At 41.0% G+C, this 26,265-nt stretch overlaps 1 long non-coding RNA gene across 2 annotated transcripts in view; it reads left to right on the top strand.

The window, feature by feature from the left end:
- LOC131119106 (uncharacterized) overlaps nucleotides 1-26,265 on the top strand; it is a 103,569-nt gene that overhangs the window by 10,538 nt on the left and 66,766 nt on the right. The window lies entirely within an intron of this gene.

Below are 26,265 nucleotides of genomic sequence, written 5' to 3'. Positions count from 1 at the left end.
ATGAGGCTCCAAATCCCAGACTCAGCTTGTTAAACTTAACTTTTCATGGGGGTTAAGTTGGAACAGCCGCGGGTTAAACGCTGGCGGGGTGGAGGTGGACCGGCGTGGATTTTCACAACACACCGGTGGGGAGAGGATGGAGGTTCGTGTCAGAAAGATAAGAAAATTCCATGGAAAAAACAGCTTCGGTCGTGTCCACAAAAATAGTCGATAGCGGAGTAGCTGTCATTACCAGGATGCTACTCAATGAAATACTTGAGTCACTAGGTTCTCAGGACAGGGGGGGCTTAGCCCCCCCCTGGAGATGCACAGGATATGAATGAATGTAGTAGACATTCAAAAAAATCCAAGTAAGGAACAAGAACCGGGATATAACTTTGTATTGTATTGTATTATTATTATTATTACTATTATTATTTTTTCATTCATTCATTCATTTTCTACCGCTTATCCTCATGAGGATGGCGGGGGTGCTGGAGCCTATCCCAGCTGTCTCCGGGCGAGAGGCGGGGTACACCCTGGACTGGTCACAGGGCATTATATTGTAGTGTATTGTATTGTATTGTATTATTGCTATTATTACTATTATTATTTTTTCATTCATTCATTCATTTTCTACCGCTTATCCTCACAAGGGTCGCGGGGGTGCTGGAGCCTATCCCAGCTGTTTTGGGGCGAGAGGTGGGGTACACCCTGGACTGGTCACAGGGCATTATATTGTATTGTATTGTATTATTGTTATTATTACTATTATTATTTTTTCATTCATTCATTCATTTTCTACCGCTTATCCTCACGAGGGTCGCGGGGTGCTGGAGCCTATCCCAGCTGTCTTGGGGCGAGAGGTGGGGTACACCCTGGACTGGTCACAGTGCATTATATTGTAGTGGATTGTATTATTGTTATTATTACTATTATTATTTTTCATTCATTTATTCATTTTCTACCACTTATCCTCACAAGGGTCGCGGGGGTGCTGGAGCCTATCCCAGCTGTCTCCGGGCGAGAGGTGGGGTACTGGGGGACTGGTCACAGTGCATTATATTGTAGTGTATTGTATTGTATTGTATTATTGTTATTATTACTATTATTATTTTTCATTCATTCATTCATTTTCTACCGCTTATCCTCACAAGGGTCGCGGGGGTGCTGGAGCCTATCCCAGCTGTCTCCGGGCGAGAGGTGGGGTACTGGGGGACTGGTCACAGTGCATTATATTGTAGTGTATTGTATTGTATTGTATTATTGTTATTATTACTATTATTATTTTTCATTCATTCATTCATTTTCTATCGCTTATCCTCACGAGGGTCACGGGGGTGCTGGAGCCTATCCCACCTGTCTCCGGGCGAGAGGTGGGGTACAGGGGGACTGGTCACAGTGCATTATATTGTAGTGTATTGTATTATTGTTATTATTACTATTATTATTTTTTCATTCATTCATTCATTTTCTACTGCTTATCCTCACGAGGGTGGCGGGGGTGCTGGAGCCTATCCCAGCTGTCTTGGGGCGAGAGGTGGGGTACTGGGGGACTGGTCACAGTGCATTATATTGTAGTGTATTTTATTGTATTATTGTTATTATTACTATTATTATTTTTTCATTCATTCATTCATTTTCTACCATTTATCCTCACGAGGGTCGCGGGGGTGCTGGAGCCTATCCCAGGTGTCTCCGGGCGAGAGGCGGGGTACACCCTTGACTGGTCACAGGGCATTATATTGTAGTGTATTGTATTGTATTATTATTATTATTATTACTATTATTATTTTTTCATTCATTAATTCATTTTCTACTGCTTAGCCTCACGAGGGTCGCGGGGGTGCTGGAGCCTATCCCAGGTGTCTCCGGGCGAGAGGCGGGGTACACCCTGGTCTGGTCACAGGGCATTATATTGTAGTGTATTGTATTGTATTATTATTATTATTATTATTACTATTATTATTTTTTCATTCATTCATTCATTTTCTACTGTTTTATTCTCGCGTGCGTCGCGGGGGTGCTGGAGCCTATCCCAGCTGTCTTGGGGCAAGAGGTGGGGTACACCCTGGACTGGTCACAGTGCATTATATTGTAGTGTATTGTATTATTGTTATTATTACTATTATTATTTTTCAATTATATATTGGAGAATCAAATAAGTTAAGCGTTAATACTTGTTACGATATTTCAGCTGCCTCAAAAGCAAAAAAATATATTTGTGTCAAAGTGAAAGTTGTGCTTGAAATAACAAAAAAGTCGGGAATTGAAACGTGTTCTACCGCTAATTGCTAATGAACAAAAAAATGAAAGTATGAAAATGAAATTTGTTGATGCATGAGGAGGATGTATAATTCGAGTCACCTTTGCCTCGCATCTCGCTCTTTAAAATGGGGGGCGGGATTAACCTTTGTCAATTTTATGCTAATCAATAAAGTTTGTGTGATTGTGAGCAAAAAGCTCGTCTATGAACGTCCAAAGTTGACCTTTGAGCGGAGCAGCTAGCGGACTGAATGATAGCGTTTGTCCGCTCATTAGATTCTCGTTCTTAAACCACATTGTGTGTTTGCCGCCTCTCCGCCGACCGACCCCTGAGCAAGGCGACTTATCGGTCGGCGACCTCTGCACCCCCCCCGCCGAGGAATAAATGAGGAGGTATTAGTCGATGGGAGGGGCTGAGTGGCGTTGATGCAAATGAGAGGTGATGCTAATCCTCACTTCCTGCCCTCACGCTGACCTCGACGTTAAAGCTTGACTTTGCCTTTTCGACTTTTTATGTTTTCCTTTTTTCCTTCTTCTTCTTCTTCTTCTTCGTCTTCTTTCCGCGCTTGGATAACCTCGCTTAACCTTCGTCCTTCGTTTGATGTCTTGATTGCTGATTCACTTCCTTCCTCTCTCATCTCCTAGCTCCTTGTATCACCGCTTATTGTCTTTTCCTTCACTCCTTGTACACTTGTCTCCTCCTTCCTATTCCACTTTCCTGTCGACTCACAGTCTCACCTCCTTCTGACCTCACGCTCAGTAAATGACAAAGCCTTTATGCTGTCTTTTCCTTCCCTTTTTCTTAAATTTTTTTCGATCTTTCCTTGTATTTTTCTTTTCTTATGCATCCTACGTATTTATTTACTTCCTGGTGCCCCCACCCCCCACACCCCCTGCAGGTCATTTGCCATGCATGACACCTGCAGGCTGTGGCACCTGAGCGGCTCCTCAGTACGTGCTGAAGAGCTATGAGTCCATCCTTCCTCCATCCTTCCCTGCTCATTCACTTGCATGTCCACTATACTTGACTCCTCCTTCCTATTCCACTTCCCTGTGGAAGTGAACAGTCGACTCACAGTCCCACACAGTCGACTCTCACCTTCTGACCTCACACTCAGTAAAGGACAAAGCCTTTATGCTGTCTTTTCCTTCCCATTTTCTTTTATTTTTTTTTGATCTTTCCTTGCATTCTTCTTTTCTTATGCATCCTACGTATTTATTTACTTCCCGGTGAACCCTCCCCCAACCCCCCCGCACCCCCTGCCGGGTCATTTGTCATGCGTGACACCCGCAGGCTGTGGCACCTGAGCGGCTCCTCAGTACGCGCTGAAGATCTATGAGTCCCAGCTTTCATATTTTCGTCTTATTTACCTTGTCGTTTGTTTTCATTCCCGCTTCCTTCCCGCTCATGCGGCTCATTTGACAGTTTGGAGTCGTTTTCCGACGCGGCCCGCCGCTCGTATATTACGTTTCGGCTCTTTTCCCCCCCTCGCAGGCGGCACAAATGTGTTCCCGCCACATGCTGATTTACAGCTGGCTGGCGGTGGAAGCTGATGGATGTTTTGTTTCCACGCCACCGGGAGTCAGATGGCGACTGTTTGCGGCGTCTTCACTTCAACCTCCGCGTTGCCTGATGAGCCCCCCCCCACCCCCCGTCGTCATCGCGACACGGCGACTCCACGCGTGAGGACACGTGAATCTTTGACGGCTGTCCATTTGTTGAGTTGACTGTCAGCAGGAATGTTTAGTCTTCGTCAGGGGTGTCACTAGGTTCTGGGGGGGGGGTTATGAATGTAGTCGACATTCAAAAAAATCCAAATAAGGAAGAAAAACCGGGATATAACTTTCCCACTTTTGGACAGATTTAGGAGAGATACTCAATTGTTTTAGGCCACCATTAAATTCAAGTATTAGCCTATTGTTACTACTATCATTATTTTTCTTCTTATTATTATTATTATTACTAGTAGGCTAGTATTAGCCTGCTTATTGGCTTGCTTATTAGCCTGCTTTTGCTCTGTTATATATATATTTTTTAATCTATAAAAAATTATTTAAATTAAAATTAATTATTTGGGGGGTTGCTATCATTATTATTACTATCATTATTATTCTTTTTCTGATTAGTAGGCTAGTATTAGCCTGCTTATTGGCTTGCTTATTAGCCTGCTTTTGCTCTGTTATATAAAATTTGTATTTTTTTTAATCTATAAATAATTTAATTAAATTAAAATTAATTATTTGGGGGGTTGCTATCATTATTATTACTATCATTATTATTCTTTTTCTGATTATTACTAGTAGGCTAGTATTAGCCTGCTTATCGGATTGCTTATTAGCCTGCTTTTGCCCTATTATATAAAATTTGAGATTTTTTTTTAAAAAGAGAGATTTTTTGTAAAATTTTTATTTTTAAATCAATAATAAAAAATAATAATTATTATTTTTAATTTAATTAAATTATTTAGGGGGCCTTAAGAACATTTTAGGGGGTTTGAAGCCCCCTAAAAATCGCACCTTCTGCTGACTTGAGTGAAAACCTGAAATACATCCCGAAGAACCTGCTGAGAGTCTAGACTTGGTCCCCAATTCGGTGATGCCAAAGTACCCCCTTTCGGGTGCCACCTACCTTATTATTACCAAACCTGACCCCTTGGCACCTGAGTCTGGTCTACAAAATTAGAACCCTATCTCTCTCTCTTTGCCGGAAGAAACTGAACGAGGGTAGTCTGGACTTCCCTAGTGGACTGGCCTCACAGATCCAGGGTTCGACTCTCGGTGTGCACTGGAAGGGGGGCACCAGAAGACTTCTGAGTCCACCAGTTTTGAGCTCTGGTGATGCTGGAGTTACGTAAATCCATTCATAGGCAGTCATTCGGGTTTTTTAAAGACCAAGTTTAAAGTCTCACAATTAGTGTAAAAAGTTGATCAAACTCCACAGAAGTGTGCAATGTGGCGCGCGTCCTCCGAGGCTTTCGTATCGGCAACCATCTGGACGGACGTTTGGCGGCGAAGCAGAGATTCCCTCCAGATATTCCATCTGAGAGTTTAATTAATGGGGAGAGCGCGGGATGGCGGTGCATCCTACCGGCGGCCTCCGAGCTTGACAAGCAGCAAGCAGCACCTTCCCGCTCGGGGGCGGGGGTGGGGAGTGTGGGGGGGGGGGGGGGAGCAGAGCATGGCGGCAGGTTTACGGAGGAAGAGGAGGGGAAACTAATTAAATGTGGCTCTCGGCTACGTGTTTTCTCGTTGCAGCTGGGCGTCCACCAGAGAGAAGAGAGATGGCGCGGACAATTAAATACTGTCACCTTAGCGCGCGGTGCCTTCACGGTCCACATTAAACGTCACATTGCCCCCCCCCCCTCTCCCTGAAACACCCAAGCACTAACACACCTCCCTGTAGTAGTATATGGACAGAAGTATCGGGACACCTTCCAACTTGTTGGTGGACTGGAAAAAGTCTAAAGTTTTAGAACATCTAAATTTAAGTCCACGATCATCGGACCGGCTCATGTCAACATAAGCGGTTGTTGGCATAAGCAAGGTGGGATAGGAACGATGCTGTTTAAGGTTTTTTGTTTTTAATTTTTTTAATTCATATTAATTTTTTAAATTTTATTTAATTTTATTAATTTTTATTTTTTTTAATTTTATTTTGTTTATTTTATTTTATTTATTTTTTGTCACATACCGAAGTAGGAGTACCATAGTAGTAATGTAGTAGTAGTAGCAGTAGTAGTAATGGGTACCACAGTAAGTATCAATATAGTAGTGATATATATAGCACATCATGACTGATTTTAATTTTAATTTTAATTTTAATTTTAATTTTAATTTTAATTTTAATTTTAATTTTAATTTTAATTTTAATTTTAATTTTAATTTTAATTTTAATTTTAATTTATTTTTATAACCAGTAACTGTTACATTTGTTCACTTCCTGCTTTCCTAATATAATTTAAGTTTCTTTTTTTTAATTTTAATTTTAATTTATTAATTTTTACAACCAGTAACTGTTACATTTGTTCACTTCCTGCTTTCCTAATATAATTTAAGTTGTTTTTTTAATTTTAATTTTAATTTTAATTTTAATTTTAATTTTAATTTTAATTTTAATTTTAATTTTAATTTTAAAAACAACTTAAATTTTAATTTTAATTTTAATTTTAATTTTAATTTTAATTTTAATTTTAATTTTAATTTTAATTTTAATTTTAATTTTAATTTTAATTTTAATTTTAATTTTAATTTTAATTTATTTTCGAAATAAAGAGTTAGTATGTTCTCTGTCGGCGGCATGATGAATTATCCTTACTGGCCTTTTTTTGCAGTACATTTTTTGCAGTACATAGTTCATTCATTCATTTTCTACCGCTTTTTCCTCACGGGGGTCACGGGGGGTGCTGGAGCCTATCCCAGCTATCTTTGGGCGGGGTACACCCTGGACTGGTGGCCAGCCAATCACAGGGCAGCAGTACATCGTAAAATTATAAAATGTATCCCAAATGTATTAATTTGATTTCTAGGAAACAGGAAATCGGTTAGAGTATGTTTAGTTTGGAGTCGGACCTTCCGGACCGGACGGATTAATGTCGCTCAGCGAGTTCCCAGTGTATTTAAAATGTATTTAAGTAGCGAAACACGAGTAATGAAGTCACCTTCCTTGAAGGTGACACACGGCGGGGCGATTAAAAAAAAAAGGGGTGGGGGGGGGGTGACGGCGCGAGTGTCACAGTGACTGATGACACGGCGAGCGGACGCAGTCTGCTGACGCGTGTCGGAATCGATGGACGAGCCCGCGTGCGAATCATTAGCCGTGTTCACCTGGTGGTGGCCGGGGCCAGTCGATGCGGAGCGGCGGGTCATAAAACAAACATGAGACGTTCCTGCGGGCGCAGTAAAGAACAAGGCGCGCCGCCTCGGGGGGGGGGGGGGGGGGGCGTTGTGTTCGTTGACAAAAAGATGAAGTGGCGGAAGACGAGAACATGAGCGGAGGAATGGTTGGTGGGAAAGACGCCCGTTGATGATTAGTCTTCAGCGTGTTCTGCTTTATTATTCCTCAGTGGAGAAAAAAAAAAAACGGGAAGCTTCCAATGCCAGATTGTCTCCTTTGTGTCGCCGTGTCGTTTCTTGTGTCGTGTTCATAACTCCATTTCATTAGACAGCATCATTCTTTGTGTGTCGGTGCTTTCTTTTGTCCTTTTGTATTGTCGTCCATATTGTGATGTAATATTTCATGTTACTAAAAGTTCCGTGATGTCCTTGACATGTACACACGTACGTACATTGCGGTACGTTTTGTCGCATTCATGAATGTAAAGACAACGCTCCGATAACACCGTCATCTTTATTATAACTTTATTCCTAAGAAACCAACTTCTGGTTTGTTGGGATTTTTTGCTGAACCTATAGGTGTCCAAAGTGCAGCCCCGGGGGCCATTTGTGGTTTGCGTCTGTTTTTTTTCGGCCCATAACATATTAAAAATTATTAATTCATTCATTTTCTGCCGATTATCTTCACAAGGGTCACGGGTATGCTGGAGCCTATCCAAGCGGTCTTCTGGCGAGAGAGGCGGGGTCCATCCTGTACTGTTGGCCAGCCAATCACAGGGCACATATAGACAAACAACCATTCACACTCACATTCATACCTATGGACAATTTGGAGTCGCTAATTAACCTAGCATGTTTTTGGAATGTGGGAGGAAACCGGAGTACCCGAAGAAAACCCACGCATGCACGGGGAGAACATGCAAACTCCATACAGAGATGCCCGAGGGTGGAATTGAACCCTGGTCTCCTAGCTGTGAGGTCTGTGCGCTAACCCCTAGACCACCGTGCCACCGGCCCATAACATATTAAAAGTTATTAATTCATTCATTTTCTGCCGATTATCCTCACAAGGGTCACGGGTATGCTGGAGCCTATCCAAGCGGTCTTCTGGCAAGAGAGGCGGGGTCCACCCTGTACTGTTGGCCAGCCAATCACAGGGCACATATACAAACAACCATTCACACTCACAATTTGGAGTCGCTAATTAACCTAGCATGTTTTTTGGAATGTGGGAGGAAACCGGAGTACCCGGAGAAAACCCACGCATGCACGGGGAGAACATGGAGAACTCGGGTCTCCTAGCTGTGTGGCTTGCGCGCTAACCACTCGACCACCGTGCAACAATCAGCCGTAATTTTTTATAAGAATAAAGTCAAAATTAATTCATTCATTCATTCATGGGGGGGTTGCTGGAGCCTATCCCAGCTGTCTTCAGGTGAAAGGCGGGGTACACCCTGGACCCCCTTTAAGAATAAAGTCAAAATTCATTCATTCATTCATTCATGGGGGGGTTGCTGGAGCCTATCCCAGCTGCCTTTGTACACCCTGGACTGGTGGCCAGCCAATCACAGGGCACATATAGACAAACAACCATTCACACTCACATTCATACCTATGGACAATTTGGAGTCGCTAATTAACCTAGCATGTTTTTGGAATGTGGGAGGAAACCGGAGTACCCGGAGAAAATCCGGGGGGAACATGCAAACTCCACACAGAGATGGGGTGGAATTGAACTCGTGTCTCCTAGCTGTGTGGCCTGCGTGCTAACCACCGAAGTCCGAATAAGTTGTACTGTATTTATAGACGACTTAAATACAGTTTTTTTTCTTGCGTTATTGTTGAGTGTTGACTTTGGAGAAAAGATTTATCGTGATTGGACCGAAGTCACTTAGTATCACTTTGTGTCAGATCGGATTTCGGTGGCTCGTGAGGCGTTGCAGAGACCACGTAAAAAACGGGATCGTATCAATCTGGAGCCAGGCGACGGAGACATGCATATTTCATTCATCTCCACCACCGATCCCTCATGAATAAAAACAGGCGCTCATTTGCATGAAACGTTCAAGTGGTCCGCATCCTGCCGCCAACCTGCTCGCCGTCCCCCCGGATAAATCCTTCATCACGGACAGGAACGTGACGAAAATCCCATCAATCAAATGATTTGGCTAGTGTGTATCCTATGTACATAGTATATCAGACCGGCACTGTGTCTCAATTGGTGCACTTGCACAGTACACTTAGCAAAAGTACATGAAAATACAGTACTTTGTCGGTACTCAAAACATTCCACGGTAACGACAATTGGGAATTTGGGACAAGACTTAACATAACCCAGGTGACTCTTAGGTCTCAGGGGTCTCAAACTCAATTTACCTGGGGGCCACTGGAGCTAGGGTCTGGGCAAGGCTGGGTCGCATCAGGTTTTCAAAAAAAAAAAAAACCCAAAAAAACGCATTTATTAAAAACAGAAAAATATACAAATTTTTCTGTGCTTTGGTTCCGATTTTCTACAATAAAAGCTCTGATAAAACATTATTTTTCTACACAAAATAAGATGAAAAAAAAATCAAGAATAAAGAAAATCAATCAATCAGTAATAAATAAATATAATAATAACTAACTAAATAAAACTAAAATCATGCTGTTTGCTAACAGCAGAAAGGGCACGTACCAGCAAATACAAATAGACGGTGTAGACCAGGGGTCTAAAACTCAATTTACTTTGGGGCCACTGGAGCTCGGGTCTGGGTGAGACTGGGCTGCATCAGGTTTTCCAAAAAAAAAAAAAACCCAAAAAACATATTTATTAAAAACAATTTTTAAAAAAAAACTTCGCTTTCCAATTTTCTACAATAAAAGCTCTGATAAAACATTCCACTGTTCTCAAATATCTTACTTTTTATTTTTCTGCACAAAATAAGATGAAAAATAAACAAATCAAGAATAAAGAAAATCAATCAATCAGTAATAAATAAATATAATAATAATAATAATAATAATAATAAAAAAACACCAAATAATAAAAACTTAAGAAACCACATATAGTTGGTGGGTAGACAAATGATTTTTTTCACATTAAAATGAACAAAGCATTATTAGAGCCCTGTAGACATGACAAAACACGACTATAGTCACATTTATACTCTTTTTATTTACAACATATTGCGCAACTGCAGGGTCTTGAGACACATGCTAACTCGCAAACTAGAGAGCTAGCAACCTAAACGGTAGCCTTCAAGTTATTTCCTTTCAACGTAAATAGCCAAAAACTTACCACTTCCACACGGATAGGGAGGATAACTATTAACAGTTATTTAACCTTTAACATGAACATTATTCATTCATTCATTTTCTACCGCTTTTCCTCACAAGGGTCGCGGGGGGGTGCTGGAGCCTATCCCAGCTGTCTTCGGGCGAGAGGCGGGGTACACCCTGGACTGGTGGCCAGCCAGCCAATCACAGGGCACATATAGACAAACAACCATTCACACTCACATTCATACGTATGGACAATTTGAAGTCAGCAATTAGCATGTTTTTTGGAAAGTGGGAGGAACCCGGAGTACCCGGAGAAAACCCACGCATGCACGGGGTGGCCGAGGGTGGGAATTGAACCCCAGTCTCCTAGCTGTGAGGTCTGAGCGCTAACCACTAGACCGCCGTGCCGCCCAGCCTTCAAGTTATTTGAACTTTAAACTTAAATAGTCAAAAACTTACCACTTCCACACGGATAGGGAGGATAACTATTAACAGTTATTTAACCTTTAACATGAACATTAATCAAACGTAATCATTTTTTCTGGGTACATGATACCATACGGCATCCATATCAAACATTAAACTTTCATATCAAGGCGGGGGCTTTAAACTAGTGTCCTGCGGGCCACATTTGGCAAAAAAAATTCCCGAATGATCCCAAACTTTGGAGCTTTAGTATATCCCAGTGAAATCCCAACTGATGCTACTGATGGTAGCTTAGAAACTGCGAGCATCCTTCCAGATTGCTGTCACTCAAGCGTGGGTATCGTCACCCTTATCACCTGCAGTACTCCAGGGATTTTTCCGATGGAAATTTAAAACCCGAGGAATTTCACCACAAGAGGTGGTAGTTTCCTGGATAAAATGGGAAGGTTGGGAGGAATTCTACCCCGCCGTGCTATTTGACAGCGTCAGCCTGTTCCAGCTGGTCAGAGCGCGATTGCTTCCAGATGTTTGTTTTGTTGTCGCCCTGCTGGCTTTGTCTGTTTATTGCCCCGAAGGGAATTAGCAAATAATAACTCGGAATTGCAAATGAATGTAATAACAATGTATTTTTTTTATTATTGATGATTATATATGCAAATTACAGTAGTCTTTATTTAGTGCTTTTGGTTTATTGTAAACATTCATTCATTCATTTTCTACCGCTTTTCCTCACGAGGGTCGCGGGGGGTGCTGGAGCCTATCCTAGCTGTCTTCGGGCGTAAGGCGGGGTACACCCTAGACTGGTCGCCAGCCAATCACAGGGCACATATAGACAAACAACCATTCACACTCCGTGAACTCCGTCATCTTTATTATAACTTTATTCCTAAGAACCCAACTTCTGGTTTGTTGGGATTTTTTGCTGAACCTAGAGGTGTCCAAAGTGCAGCCCCGGGGGGTCATTTGTGGCCTGCGGCTGTTTTTTTTGGCCCATAACATATTAAAAATTATTAATTCATTCATTTTCTGCCAATTATCCTCACAAGGGTCACGGGTATGGTGGAGCCTATCCAAGCGGTCTTCTGGCAAGAGAGGCGGGGTCCACCCTGTACTGTTGGCCAGCCAATCACAGGGCACATATAGACAAACAACCATTCACACTCACAATTTGGAGTCGCTAATTAACCTAGCATGTTTTTTGGAATGTGGGAGGAAACCGGAGTACCCGGAGAAAACCCACGCATGCACGGGGAGAACATGGAGAACTCGGGTCTCCTAGCTGTGTGGCTTGCGCGCTAACCACTCGACCACCGTGCAACATTCATTCATTCATTCATTTTCTACCGCTTTTCTTCACGAGGGTCGCGGGGGGTGCTGGAGCCTATCCCAGCTGTCTTCGGGCATAAGGCGGGGTACACCCTAGACTGGTCGCCAGCCAATCACAGGGCACATATAGACAAACAACCATTCACACTCACATTCATACCTATGGACAATTTGAAGTTGCTAATTAACCTAGCATGTTTTTTTGGAATGTGGGAGGAAACCGGAGTACCTGGAGAAAACCCACGCATGAATGGGGAGAACATGCAAAAACTCCACACAGAGATGCCCGAGGGTGGAATTGAACCCTGGTCTCCTAGCTGTGAGGTCTGTGCGCTAACCCCTAGACCACCGTGCCGCCCCTTATTGTAAACAAACGGACAGAATTCCGATTTTGGTGGCGAGCAACGACAACATGTTTCCGTTGAAAAACACGCCTCCGCTGTAAAATGGCGTCGTATTTGTGATTAAACAACCACTTTGTCGTGCGAGACGGACGTCAAGCATCGACGCCGCACAAGCTGATGTTATGGAGTTTATCATCCTGACTGCCTCACAAATTGAAATGGGTTATTTATTGGGTGTCACTCATGATACACACACACACACACACACACACACACACACACACACATATATATGGATGTTATTATTATTATTACTATTATCCTGCTGACGGATCGCCCAGGCCGCAAATCCTTGGCTGCCACCCATTTGTAATCCTCGGCGGCCGACAGCCTGATGTTTATGATTTGCCAGCAGCAGGACGGATAATTTATGAGCATGAAAACATGTCATCTACCTGCAGGTTCTAAACAGGACGCGGGTCAGAGCCCGTATTACCGCTATCAAAGGCAAATTTGCCCAAGTGATTCTGCCCTACAAGTCCCGAAGTAAAGGTACTGTTTGGGATTCATGAGCGGAATAGAAACACAGCAACAAGGGAGATGAGGAAGGAAGACATTTTTCCCTTTCGAGACTATCTTAGTATGTCATGTAGCCACGCCCACCTGCTACATCGCTATCGTTCAACATAAGAATATACAGAAAAATACAGAAATACTTTGCTAGGATCTTTCCGATTGCATCACAGGTACTTGTCTCTGTTAACTACACTACCGCTCCAAAGTTTGGGATCACTCGGGAATGTTTTTGTCCAGTCTGAGATATGGATTTTTCTTGGTAGTCCTGCCATGAAGTCCAGCATCCTGGACATGTTGATACTGACACTGGTGTTTGACGGCTACTATTTAGTGCAGCTGCCAGGTGACGACCTGTGGAGGCATCTTTGTCTTAAACTACACACTCTCAGATATTTGTGCAGCGTTTTTGTGTCCTTGTTAGACCCAGTTTGTGCAGGCAGGATGAGGTTAGCGGGGAAGGGGCTATGAGACATATGGGGTACATACAACTCATTAAAAATGCATGTACAGGACGTGGTTTACCACTCTCAGTCATGTGGGGGCCCTCCGCATCCTTGTACCGCAAGTCTTATTGTCACCTCAACACAAGGTGACAACCCTTCAACAACCATTTCAAATACTCATGTGTATCATCCACGAAGATCATATTTAGGAAAAAAAAAATATATAAAGACCTTAGAGATATGCAGCGTTTTTGTGTCCTTGTTAGACCCAGTTTGTGCTGCTCTCTGAAGGGAGTAGTTAACAGCATGGTAAGAGATTTTAGTTTTAGTTGTCGGTGAGACTTTCAGCAGATTGATGGAAGAGTTTTGAAGCTCACCACTAATGAATGACAGCAGAAGATGATCCGTGAATACGTGGAATGGGGGGTCGCGGTGCAGCCAATCACGGCTCACAACTGTGGTGCGTTCAAGGGCCACTGAACAAAGTGTGAAATCTCAATGCTAAGACAAAGTTGTTGACCTGTGAGGCGTCTTTGTCTTAAACTACACACTCTCAGATATTTGTGTAGCGTTTTTGTGTCCTTGTTAGACCCAGTTTGTGCTGCTCTCTGAAGGGAGTCGTTAACAGCATGGGGACATCCATGTTTGAAATCAGCATCTTTGATTCGTGTACATTCCGGCTGCCCCATCCGGTAAAAACTGGACAGTTTGTAGTCTTAGTAGGTTTGGTCTGCTTTCAACACATTTGCTTGGCGGAATTTGAATAAAAGTAAACAAAATCAATAAAATAAATAAATGCATGAGAATGTAACAAAAAATGTGTCTGAAAGAAAGTGTAAAAAAAAAATAAAAATTAATAATAAATAAAATAACAAAAATAATAATAAAATAAATAAATAATTAAAAAATATGGGTACCAAGATTGAGAAGGTCTGATTTAGATGAAGTACTACTGCAGTATAAAAACTGTGATGCCCGCTAAATGCATGAGAATATAACAAAAATGTGTCTGAGTCAATTAAATAAATAAATAAAATAATAAAATAATTAAATAATTAAATAATTAAATAATTAAATAATTAAATAATTAAATAATTAAATAATTAAATAATTAAATAATTAAATAATACAAAATTTGAAAATATGGGTGCCAGGTTTGAGAAACTCTGATTTAGATGAAGTACTACTGCAGTATAAAAACTATGACGCCCGCTAAATGCATGAGAATATGACAAAAATGTGGCTGAAAGAAAGTGTAAATAATAAAATAATAAAATAATAAAATAATAAAATAATAAAATAATAAAATAATAAAATAATAAAATAATAAAATAATAAAATAATAAAATAATATAATTAAATAATAAAAAAATATAGGTGCCAGGCTTGAGAAACTCTGATTTAGATGAAGTACTACTACATTATAAAAACTATGACACCCGCTAAATGCATGAGAATATAACAAAAAATGTGGCTGAAATAAAGTGTAAAATAAAAAATAAATAATAAAAAAATAATAATGATAAAATAAATAAATAATTAAAAAGTATGGGTGCCAGGTTTGAGAAGCTCTGATTTAGATGAAGTACTACTACAGTATAAAAACTATGACGCCCGCTAAATGCATGAGAATATGACAAAAAATGTGGCTGAAAAAAGTGTAAAAAAAAATAAAGAAAAATAAAATAAATGAAATAAATAAAAAAATACAAAAAAAATACAAAAATAAAAAAATAATTAAAAAAAATAATAAAATAAATACATAATTTTAAAATATGGGTGCCATGTTCGAGAAGCCCTGATTTAGACGAAGTACTACTACAGTATAAAAGCTATGACACCCGCTATGTGTTGTTTTGCGATGCTCCCACCTGCCTACGCTATAATTGGCCGTCTTTAATTAGCCAGCTGAGTCCCCGCACCCCAGCCCCCGGTCCCTCCGGTCCGAGCACGGAAGAAGAAGAAGAAGAAAGCTCCTCGGGCTTTGGTCTCAGCACTGGGACCTCCTGATTGGGCCCTGAGCTTTCCCCGGCCAACTTTTTCCGACGGCAGTTTTACCTGAACCTGAAAAGACCGGTATTTTGTTTCTAGGTAACGCATTACCTCGCAGCCTTTTTCCTCGTCTTGTTTGTTTTCTTCGGCGCCGCCTCTCGCCCTCGGAGGGCCGTTCAAATGAGCACTCTCTAATTGAACTTATTTGATTTACGGGCAGATTAAATGCACTCGCCGCCTGCCTTTATTCTTTCCTGAAAAGCAATCATTCCCCCCCCCACAAGTGCATCTCTGCCGGTTAGCGTTGTTAAAAAGGTGGCTCGCTGCCCGCAAATCGACCGCAGAGTGTTGTTTTCATGTGCGACTTCACAAAAAGCGTCACTTTTGCTGCCATTGTGCTTCTTCAGCTTTGAATAGAACTTATTTCAGCACCTTGGAGAGCGGCGCAATAATGCATTGGGATTGTTAGCATCACACAACACTTTACATAAGGAAATATGGAAAATTTATTCCGGATGTTATTCCGCCCCATCATCAGTGTTAGTGTCCACAGCGTGACATTGAATCCACAGCATCGCTTTTTCCTTCATCCTCAAAAAAAAAAAAAAAAAAAAAAAACGCGTCGGAATGGAAATGAGCTCCAACGCGCAGCAGCATGAAACCTCCTCCATCTCCTCTGAGAGACGCCGCCTCCATTACAGGCTCCCCTCTTGGCGCTGATGCATGCCGGGGGGAGTCGAGGCGGCGTGAAGCAGCCCTGGCAGGCCCCTAATGCAGCTGTCAGGCGCCCCAGGTCCACCCCCCCCCCCCCCATTCCCCCCACCACACACATAAATGTGTCACCATCCCCGTGGAGATGAAATAACTTTTAAATGAGCCACAACCACACAGCAAGTTTTTTATCGCTACGGCAACATCACATGCGCCCAGTTTCAAGAATGCTTAGTGACCAAAGGACACGCCCGCAAAGGCTTTAACCAATCAGGAGCTTTTGATGTAAAAGTAATGTTTTTTTTTTTTGTTTACTAGCCAACTTCATACAATAAAATATCTAAACATTAACTCATAAGAAATATGTATTTACAGTAAATGTGCCCATATACATATACGTCCCTGAGTGTCATGTGACTTCATCCCCAAAATGGCAAAAAGCTTCTCTTAATTTTAACAACAATTGCTTTAATATGTGTGCCAAATACATACATATTTGTCTTCTGGCACAGTTGTGCAGTGTTTTTGTGTCCTTGTTAGACCCAGTTTGTGCTTATAATCCTTATAAAAATCCTTATAAAAAATAAAAAATATATAAAATAAATAATAATATATAAATATACAACACAAAAAATATTTTAAAAATATGAAAAAAATATTAAAATATATTTAAAATATTTTTTATAGTCCTTATAAAATGATGAACTTGGATTAGCAGCCATACCAGGAGATTGATGCAGAGGACTGACAGTTGTTGATAGTAGGCCTCTATGCAAAAATGTACATCCTTCTTTCAAAATCATATCATTCATTTTCATTGTTTGGGAAATGGATAAAAATGTTTGGGAAATGGAAACAATTTTGTTTTAAATGCGTGAAAATGTGTTTTTCTTTGAAAAACACACTCTTGGATATTTTTGCAGTGTTTTTCTGTCCTTGTTAGACCCAGTTTGTGCTTCATTGTTTGGGAAATGGATAAAAATGTTTGTGAAATGGAAAAAATTGTTTAGGAAATGCATGAAAATGTGTTTTTCTTTGGAAAACACACTCTCAGATATTTGTGCAGCGTTTTTCTGTCCTTGTTAGACCCAGTTTGTGCTTCATTGTTTGGGAAATGGATAAAAATGTTTGTGTAATGGAAAAAAATTGTTCGCAAAATGCCTGAAACGTCGTTTTTTTTTTTTTGCAAAACAAAGAAATATGCAAGTGATCACAAATTTTTGAGCGGAAGTGTATATTAAAAAAATAAAGCTACATATCTGCTTTGTCGTATCGAGGAATTTAAACACGTGTTCATTCCGCCACATTAGATATCGGATGATATCGGTATCGGAAATTGAGAGAGAAATTTAGATCGTTTTTTGGTGGAAAAACCAATATCAGACATCCCGAATTTGACTTTATTCTCAAATTACAGCTGTTTTTTTTCCACCCAAACTATTCGAAATTTATTTGTACAAAAATGTACATCCTTCTTTGAAAATCATCTGATTCATTTTCATTGCTTGTGAAATGGAAATTAATTTTTTTTGTGAAATGCATGATTTTTTTTTACTTTGGAAAAAAAAGAAATTTGCAAATGATCCCAAACTTTTGAGCATTAGTGTATATCATATGAAAGTCATAAAAATATGATAAATCCACTTCTACCACCATGGAATTGGTGTTGCTTGTTTGCTAGGATGAAGATGTTTCTCGTGTGAGCTCAGCTAAGCAAAGCTAAAAAGCTAAAAGTCTCGATGCCAGCTGATAATATTATTGTTGTTTTGTACTGTATAAATATAAAGAGTGGTTATTAATATCACGCCAGCAAAAAATAAATAAAAATCATCCCAGAAGGAATGGATGTTTTTTAGTTTACTCATGAGGGCTTCCCCACTGTATTTTCGGGAGGATCGAGGAACTAAAATGAGAAAGTTTCCATGTGAGAGAAAGAGAAAGGCATTCGGGATTCCATTCCTAAAGAGCCAAAGTTTTTTTTTTTTTTTGGAGCGGGATGTAGGACACAAACGCCGCATGACACTCCCACCGGCAAAGCAACCCTGCGGGCTTTGACTCACCACGTTCCCATGATGCTTTGCTGCAGGTAGCAAATGGAGAGAGAGGGAGGGTTGGGGGGTTTGGGGGAGTGGGGGGGGTCCTGGGAGACCAGTTAAGGGCAGCCAAGCGACGCGATACCTCGGCCCATTAAAAGTTTCCCTCAGCTCGGAGCTGCTGATGCTGCTCTTCGCACACAACAACCACAACGATGAGGAGGCGGCGGCGGCGCGCCTGATGGCCGCCTCCTTGATGGTCGCTGTGAGAGGCGAGAGGCGGCAAAAACAAAGCGGGGGCCACAGCGGTAACATTTTCACTTTATGTATCATGGAATCCTAATCCAAATCCGTAACAACAACAAAAAAACCCCATCGCGCTCCCCTAGAAATAAATTAGTTGAGCTCTAGCTGCCAATTTCTAGAGCTTTGGGACTCCAGCAAACCACAGTGAGAGCCATTATCCACAAATGGCGAAAACACGGAATGGTGGTGGACTTTCCCAGGAGTGGCCGGTCAACCAAAATGAGCATACCAACCAAGAGTCGATCATACTTTTACAACCAAGTATCCAAGCTAACCAAGACTTGATCATACTTTTACAACCGAGTATTATCCAAGCTAACCAAGAGTTGATCATACTTTTACAACCAAGTATCCAAGCTAACCAAGAGTTGATCATACTTTTACAACCAAGTATCCAAGCTAACCAAGAGTTGATCATACTTTTACAACCAAGTATCCAAGCTAACCAAGAGTTGATCATACTTTTACAACCAAGCTAACCAAGAGTTGATCATACTTTTACAACCGAGTATCAAAGCTAACCAAGAGTCGATCATACTTTTACAACCGAGTATTATCCAAGCTAACCAAGAGTTGATCATACTTTTACAACCAAGTATCCAAGCTAACCAAGAGTTGATCATACTTTTACAACCAAGTATTATCCAAGCTAACCAAGACTTGATCATACTTTTACAACCAAGTATCCAAGCTAACCAAGAGTCGATCATACTTTTACAACCGAGTATTATCCAAGCTAACCAAGACTTGATCATACTTTTACAACCAAGTATCCAAGCTAACCAAGAGTTGATCATACTTTTACAACCAAGCTAACCAAGACTTGATCATACTTTTACAACCAAGTATCCAAGCTAACCAAGAGTTGATCATACTTTTACAACCAAGCTAACCAAGAGTTGATCATACTTTTACAACCAAGTATCCAAGCTAACCAAGAGTTGATCATACTTTTACAACCAAGCTAACCAAGAGTTGATCATACTTTTACAACCAAGTATCCAAGCTAACCAAGAGTTGATCATACTTTTACAACCAAGCATCCAAGCTAACCAAGAGTTGATCATACTTTTACAACCAAGTATCCAAGCTAACCAAGAGTTGATCATACTTTTACAACCAAGTATCCAAGCTTTTCCCGGAGCTTCTACATTTGGATCGTGCGGTTGTCTGAGTCGATTTTGAGCTGGCACAAATCCTCCTTTGCGGGACAGCCCCCCCCCCCCCCCCCCCGTCGCCCCCCCCATCTTGGAGATGGAGTTAATGAAGGTGAAAGTCGTGCAGGAGAGGCGGTAAAGCCCGGGCTCATCCCGGAGGTGTGATCCGGTATTTACTCCCGGCTGGGCCGCACGGCGGGCCCCAGCGCTACCTTGCTAACGCCGGATTAGCCGCGGGACCCCGTCAGCTTGCCGGAGGAGGGGCGGTGGGGGGAGGAGGGGGTGTCAGGTTTTCATGGTTTTTGAACTTCCTGCGCTTTTTTTTTTTTTTTAAAGAACCCCATCGGTGGCAGGACCTCCTGCGGGGCTCCGAGGTTGCCTTCTCGTGTTTTCCTACGCTGGTGCGTCTTTTTCTGCCTCAACGTCACCGTGGAGGATTTCTTAGGAGGAAGATAATCGCCATCTTGGGCTTTAGCGGAGATGGACTGAGGAAGAGGATGGTGCTGTTGGCGGTTCACTTAATCCACTCGGCAGATTTGGCGGCACAAAAAGAAGACGACGTCGATGGAGACTTTGAGCTCCTCTGGTTTCCTTCCTTATGACCTTCCTTCCTTCCTTCCTTCCGTCCTTCCGTCCTTCCTTCCTTGCTTTTTCCAGTGTGTACATGCGAAGATCTTCACTCATGGAGACCAGAAGACGTTCTTGAACGCTTGATCTTGAGTTTAAAAAGCTTTCAAAGTCACATGACTTCAAGATTCATCAATTTGTGTTGAATAGCTCATAAATCTAAAATAAAACCACACAGTAAATCATTATACTTAGTATATAGTATAGTAATTTACAAGTATAAAGTCAAAATATTAATACAAAAAAGTTGTTATCTAATTTAAAAAATTGCAGTTTTACAAGATTAAGATTGGGATATTGTAGTACTGGAAGAAAAATACTCAAGATTCATCAATTTGTGTTGAATAACTCATAAATAAATACAGGAGGCAAAAATAAAACCATACAGTAAATCATTATACTTATATAGTATAGTAATTTACAAGAATAAAGTCAAAATATTAATATAAAAAAGTTGTAATCTAATGAGAAAAAATTGTAGTTTTACAAGATTAAGATTTGAATATTGTAGTATTGGGAGAAAAATACTCAAGATTTATCAATTTGTGTTGAATAGCTCATAAATAAATACAGGAGACAAATACAAAATAAAACAAAAATAAAACCATACAGTATATATCTATACTTATATAGAATAGAAATTTTCAAGAATAAAGTCAAAATATTAATTAAAAAAAGTTGTGATCTAATGAGAAAAAATTGCAGTTTTACAAGATTAAGATTGGGATATTGTAGTATTGGGAGAAAAAAAAATTGCGGAAAATTACTTTGTGGAAAAAGTTTTCAAAATTATGAAGAGAATGTTAAAATTAAAAAAAAAAAAGTTGGAAAATTAAAAAAAAAAAAGTAAAAGGTCGCTCCACTGTGCTTCAGTCTGCCTTCATAACAGAGAAGCTTGCTTGTGTTGGTGCTCATGCGTTAATTACACAAAAAAATGGAACATATTTAATGAAATAAATGAGTCTCCTCTGTTAAAATATTATTTATGACAGCCCCAAAAGATATACACTACCGCTCAAAAGTTTGGGATCACTTGCAAATTTCTTTGTTTTCCAAAAAAAAACAAATTTTCATGCATTTCACAAAAATGTTATAAGGCTAATAGATGATTAGAAAAGCCATCTAAAAATCTAAACTAAAACTAAAATCCCTTCAGAGAGCAGCACATACTGGGTCTAACAATGACACAAAAACGATTCAGAACCGTCCCCTCTGTTAAGAAGTTATTTTTGACAGCCCACATACTATTTTACAAACCCTAAATATTAAATTTTTAGAGCTTCGTCATACTAATACATTTTGAAATGTCATCAACATGTCTTAGAATACTAAAAAGTGACTTCTGTACCTTTAAAAAAAAAAGAAGATTTGTCTTATTCCCGCTTCTATTCCTGCTGATGATTGTGTTAAAAAAAGGAACTATTCTGACGATTCCGTCAGGAAATAAATTACAGTCATTGAATAATAAAAATATTCATGTTTCTTAGCAGACAGTCGCTGGCCGCCTTTCCTCCCACACAATTAACATGACGACTTTGAAATAGTAACCACGGTCTGATTTACTTCCTTTTTTCATTTTCGCTTATTCCTTATTCCTTTTTTTTTTTTTTTTTTACCCCCCTCTCTTTTCCGTCCGTGCCCACGTCTGATGTCAGCGGCCCATTTTCACGCGGCGATTGCGTCCGTCGGTGTGGCAGACGAACGGCCGGTCGTGTGAAATACAAGCCTGCTAATCACCGCGAGCGCAGAGCGAGGCCGCAGAGTTCACGCTGTCTTAATTAGTTTGCGCTATACGTGTAATTATTCCTGCATTTTTAAATTCACTTAAGGCGCCTGCTCTCGCCTGCTCGCGCCTCATTTTGGAGGAAGTGGTTCAAGGATGTCCTGCAGTTAGGAATCAATCCCACATTAGCCTCTCAAAGCCGTGCGTAATTACGCCATTGTCTTCTTCGCCTTCTTGTTCCGGCCAGGAATGGATTTAAAAATGGAGATACGCTCGCCGAGTCTCTCAAACGTCACCGTTGAAGTTGGCGTCAAACTAGCGTCATGACGGAAAACTTTTGTCCAGAACGGTGGCTTCAAGAACCCACAGGAGAGAACATTTAAACGCCACACGGAGATGCCAAAATTTTCCAGATCTCCTGGCTGTGTTGCTAACATGCTAACCGGGCCACACCCCTTTATCGGAAAGGGTTCCCCAGGGTCCTTTGGTTGTGGACAGTACCCAGACCACTTTACCTGTGAGAGCCCAACCATAAATCCCCAACTAGATGGTGAGGAAATTTCTATAAAAGCTACCATATTTACACTACCGTTCCAAAGTTTGGGATGACTTGGGAATTTTTTTTGTCCAGTCTGATATATGGCTTTTTCTTGGCAGTCCAGTTCTTGGAAGTCCAGCATCCTGAAGTCGCCGCTTCACTGTTGATACTGACACTGGTGATTGACGGCTACTATTTAGTGCAGCTGCCAGGTGACGACCTGTGAGGCATCTTTGTCTTAAACTACACACTCTCAGATATGTGTGCAGCGTTTTTGTGTCCTTGTTAGACCCAGTTTGTGCCGCTCTCTGAAGGGAGTAGTTAACAGCATGGTAAGAGATTTTAGTTTTAGTTTAGATTTTTAGATGGCTTTTCTAATCATCTATTAGCCTTATAAAATGATGAACTTGGATTAGCAGCCATACCAGGAGATTGATGCAGAGGACTGACAGTTGTTGATAGTAGGCCTCTATGCAAAAATGTACATCCTTCTTTCAAAATCATCTCATTCATTTTTATTGTTTGGGAAATGGATAAAAATGTTAGGGAAATGGAAAAAAATGTTTGTAAAATGCATGAAAATGTGTTTTTCTTTGGAAAACACTCTCAGATATTTCTTCTTGCACAGTTGTGCAGCGTTTTTGTGTCCTTGTTAGACCCAGTTTGTGCTGATCTCTGAAGGGAGTAGTTAAGTTGTGAAATGGATAAAAATGTTTGTGAAATGGAAAAAAAAAATTGTGAAATGCATGGATTTTTTTTCTTTGGAAAACAAAGAAATTTGCATGTATTCCCAAACTTTTGAGCGGTAGTGTAATTTCACAACAAAAATTTAAAAAAGCAAAAAATGACAATTGTGCAGTTATTTTGCAAGGACAACTTTGTCATGTTATGATGGAAAAAATTGAAAAAAAAATTTCAAACACATTTTTTTGTCGCGGCTGCACGGTGATGGAGTGGTTACCATGCAGGCCTCACAGCTAGGAGACCCGAGTTCAATTCCCCCTCGGCCATTTGTATAAAAATGTTTGTGAAATGCATGAAAATGTGTTTTTCTTTGGAAAACACTCTCAGATATGTCTTCTTGCAGAGTTGTGCAGCGTTTTTCTGTCCTTGTTAGACTCAGTTTGTGCTGCTCTCTGAAGGGAGTAGTTAAGTTGTGAAATGGAAGAAATTTTTTGTGAAATGCATGAAAAAAATAGAAACCAAAGAAATTTCCAAGTGATCCCAAACTTTTAAGCGGTAGTGTACGTCTTATATTTTTTAGATCTGAAGTAAACAGCCTTACTATTTTTGCTAGCGCTGCAAACCCTCATTTCTCTCGACGAGACAAGGTGTACCTTGTCAGATTACTGTTAACTACTCCCTTCAGAGAGCAGCACAAACTGGGTCTAACAAGGACACAAAAACGCCGCACAAATATCTGAGAGTGTGTAGTTTAAGGTCGTCACCTGGCAGCTGCATTAAATAGTAGCCGTCAAACACCAGTGTCAGTATCAACAGTGAAGCGGCCACTTCAGGATGCTGGACTAGAAAAAGCCATATCTCAGACTGGACAAAAAAAATTCCCAAGTCATCCCAAACTTTGGAACGGTAGTGTAAATATGGTAGTTTTTATAGAAATTTCCTCACCATCTAGTTGGGGATTTATGGTTGGGCTCTCACAGGTAAAGTGGTCTGGGTACTGTCCACAACCAAAGGACCCTGGGGAACCCTTTCCGATAAAGGGGTGTGGCCCGGTTAGCATGTTAGCAACACAGCCAGGAGATCTGGAGGTTCTGGGCATCTCCATATCTCCAAGCCATATCTCAGACTGGACAAAAACATTCCCGAGTCATCCCAAACTTTGGAGCTGTTTCCGTAATCCCACATGTCATTATAGTCGTAAAAATAAATAAAAACGCCCCTCGCCATCCCCCTTACCGATAATGAGTGATGAGAGCCCCCGTGTGGTCGTCACCTTCCCATTTATGGTGTGCCTAATGAAGTGGCCAGTGAGCGCAGCATTCCCAGCTGGAGTGACAGCTCACAGCTGGACCGTGGCGACACAGCTGGAAGACGACATGTATTCGTTTTAATTGGAGCGCAGTGGCGTCCCGCTGTGATCGACTTCTCAAAGTAACAAACTAACTTGTGGTATTTTTAGTTAGTCTCTGACTCGGGAGAATTACGCTAAAAAAAAAAAATACACGTGTACCATCAAGACAAGCTAACTTGTTATGTTGAAACTTCAACAACATAAAAAAAAACATCCTAGCTTTGTTGATCCAAACTAGCTAATGGACCTTCAGCGTCAGACGGCGATGTGGAGGCAGCGTCTGGTCCAAGGTCTCGCTGAGCGTCTGCAAAAACACGAGAACCTTCGCTGCCTTTTGTTTTGTCTCATGTCGCTAACGAGGACGCCATTCACCATTCATTACATTAGCTGACAAACGCCACAAAGGGGCGGAGGAGGAGGAGGCGCCGCCGCCGCGTTCGCTGAAGCATCGGGCGCCGCTCGTCAAGGAAGTTTCAGGGAAAGGTTGGCCGTCACCTCAGTAGACCGACGCTTCCTCTTTTTCTTTCGCTTTTAATTTCGGACATCTGCTTCAAACGGCGCGGCACTTCAGGTGGCTGATACGGTTTTTCTACTCTACCCTCTACTCTACTCTACACTCTACTCTACACTTTACTCTATACACTCTACACTCTACTCTAGTCCACTCTACTCTACACTCTACTCTATTACACTCTACACTCTAGTCCACTCTACTCTACACTCTACTCTAGTCCACTCTACTCTACACTCTACTCTATTACACTCTACACTCTAGTCCACTCTACTCTACACTCTACTCTAGTCCACTCTACTCTACACTCTACTCTATTACACTCTACACTCTACTCTATTACACTCTACTCTACTCTACACTCTACCCTCTACACTACCCTCTACTCTACTCTACACTCTACACTTTACTCTATACTCTACACTCTACTATTCAACCCTACTCTATTACACTCTACTCTACACTCTACTATACACTCTACCCTATTCCACTATACACTCTACCCTATTCCACTCTACCCTCTACTCTACACTCTACTCTATACTCTACACTCTACTATTCCACTCTACTCTATTACACTCTACTCTACCCTCTACTCTACTCTACACTCTACCCTCTACTCTACACTCTACTCTAGTCCACTCTACTCTACACTCTATTACACTCTACACTCTACTCTATTACACTCTACTCTACCCTCTACTCTACACTTTACTCTATACTCTACACTCTACTATTCCACCCTACTCTATTACACTCTACTCTACACTCTACTCTATTCCACTCTACTCTATTACACTCTAGTCTACACTCTACTATACACTCTACTCTATTCCACTCTACCCTCTACTCTACACTCTACTCTATACTTTACTCTATACTCTACACTCTACTATTCCACCCTACTCTATTACACTCTACTCTACACTCTACTCTATTCCACTCTACTCTATTACACTCTAGTCTACACTCTACTATACACTCTACTCTATTCCACTCTACCCTCTACTCTACACTCTAGTCTACACTCTACTATACGCTCTACTCTACACTCTACTCTACTCTACACTCTACTCTAGTCCACTCTACTCTACACTCTACTCTATTACACTCTACACTCTACTCTATTACACTCTACTCTACCCTCTACGCTACACTTTACTCTATACTCTACACTCT

This window comes from Doryrhamphus excisus, chromosome 2 (assembly GCF_030265055.1).
Source record: "Doryrhamphus excisus isolate RoL2022-K1 chromosome 2, RoL_Dexc_1.0, whole genome shotgun sequence".
NCBI classification, from domain to species: domain Eukaryota; kingdom Metazoa; phylum Chordata; class Actinopteri; order Syngnathiformes; family Syngnathidae; genus Doryrhamphus; species Doryrhamphus excisus.
The sequence above is the reverse complement of the archived record's forward strand: the minus strand, read 5'-3'. Positions and strand labels throughout refer to the sequence as shown.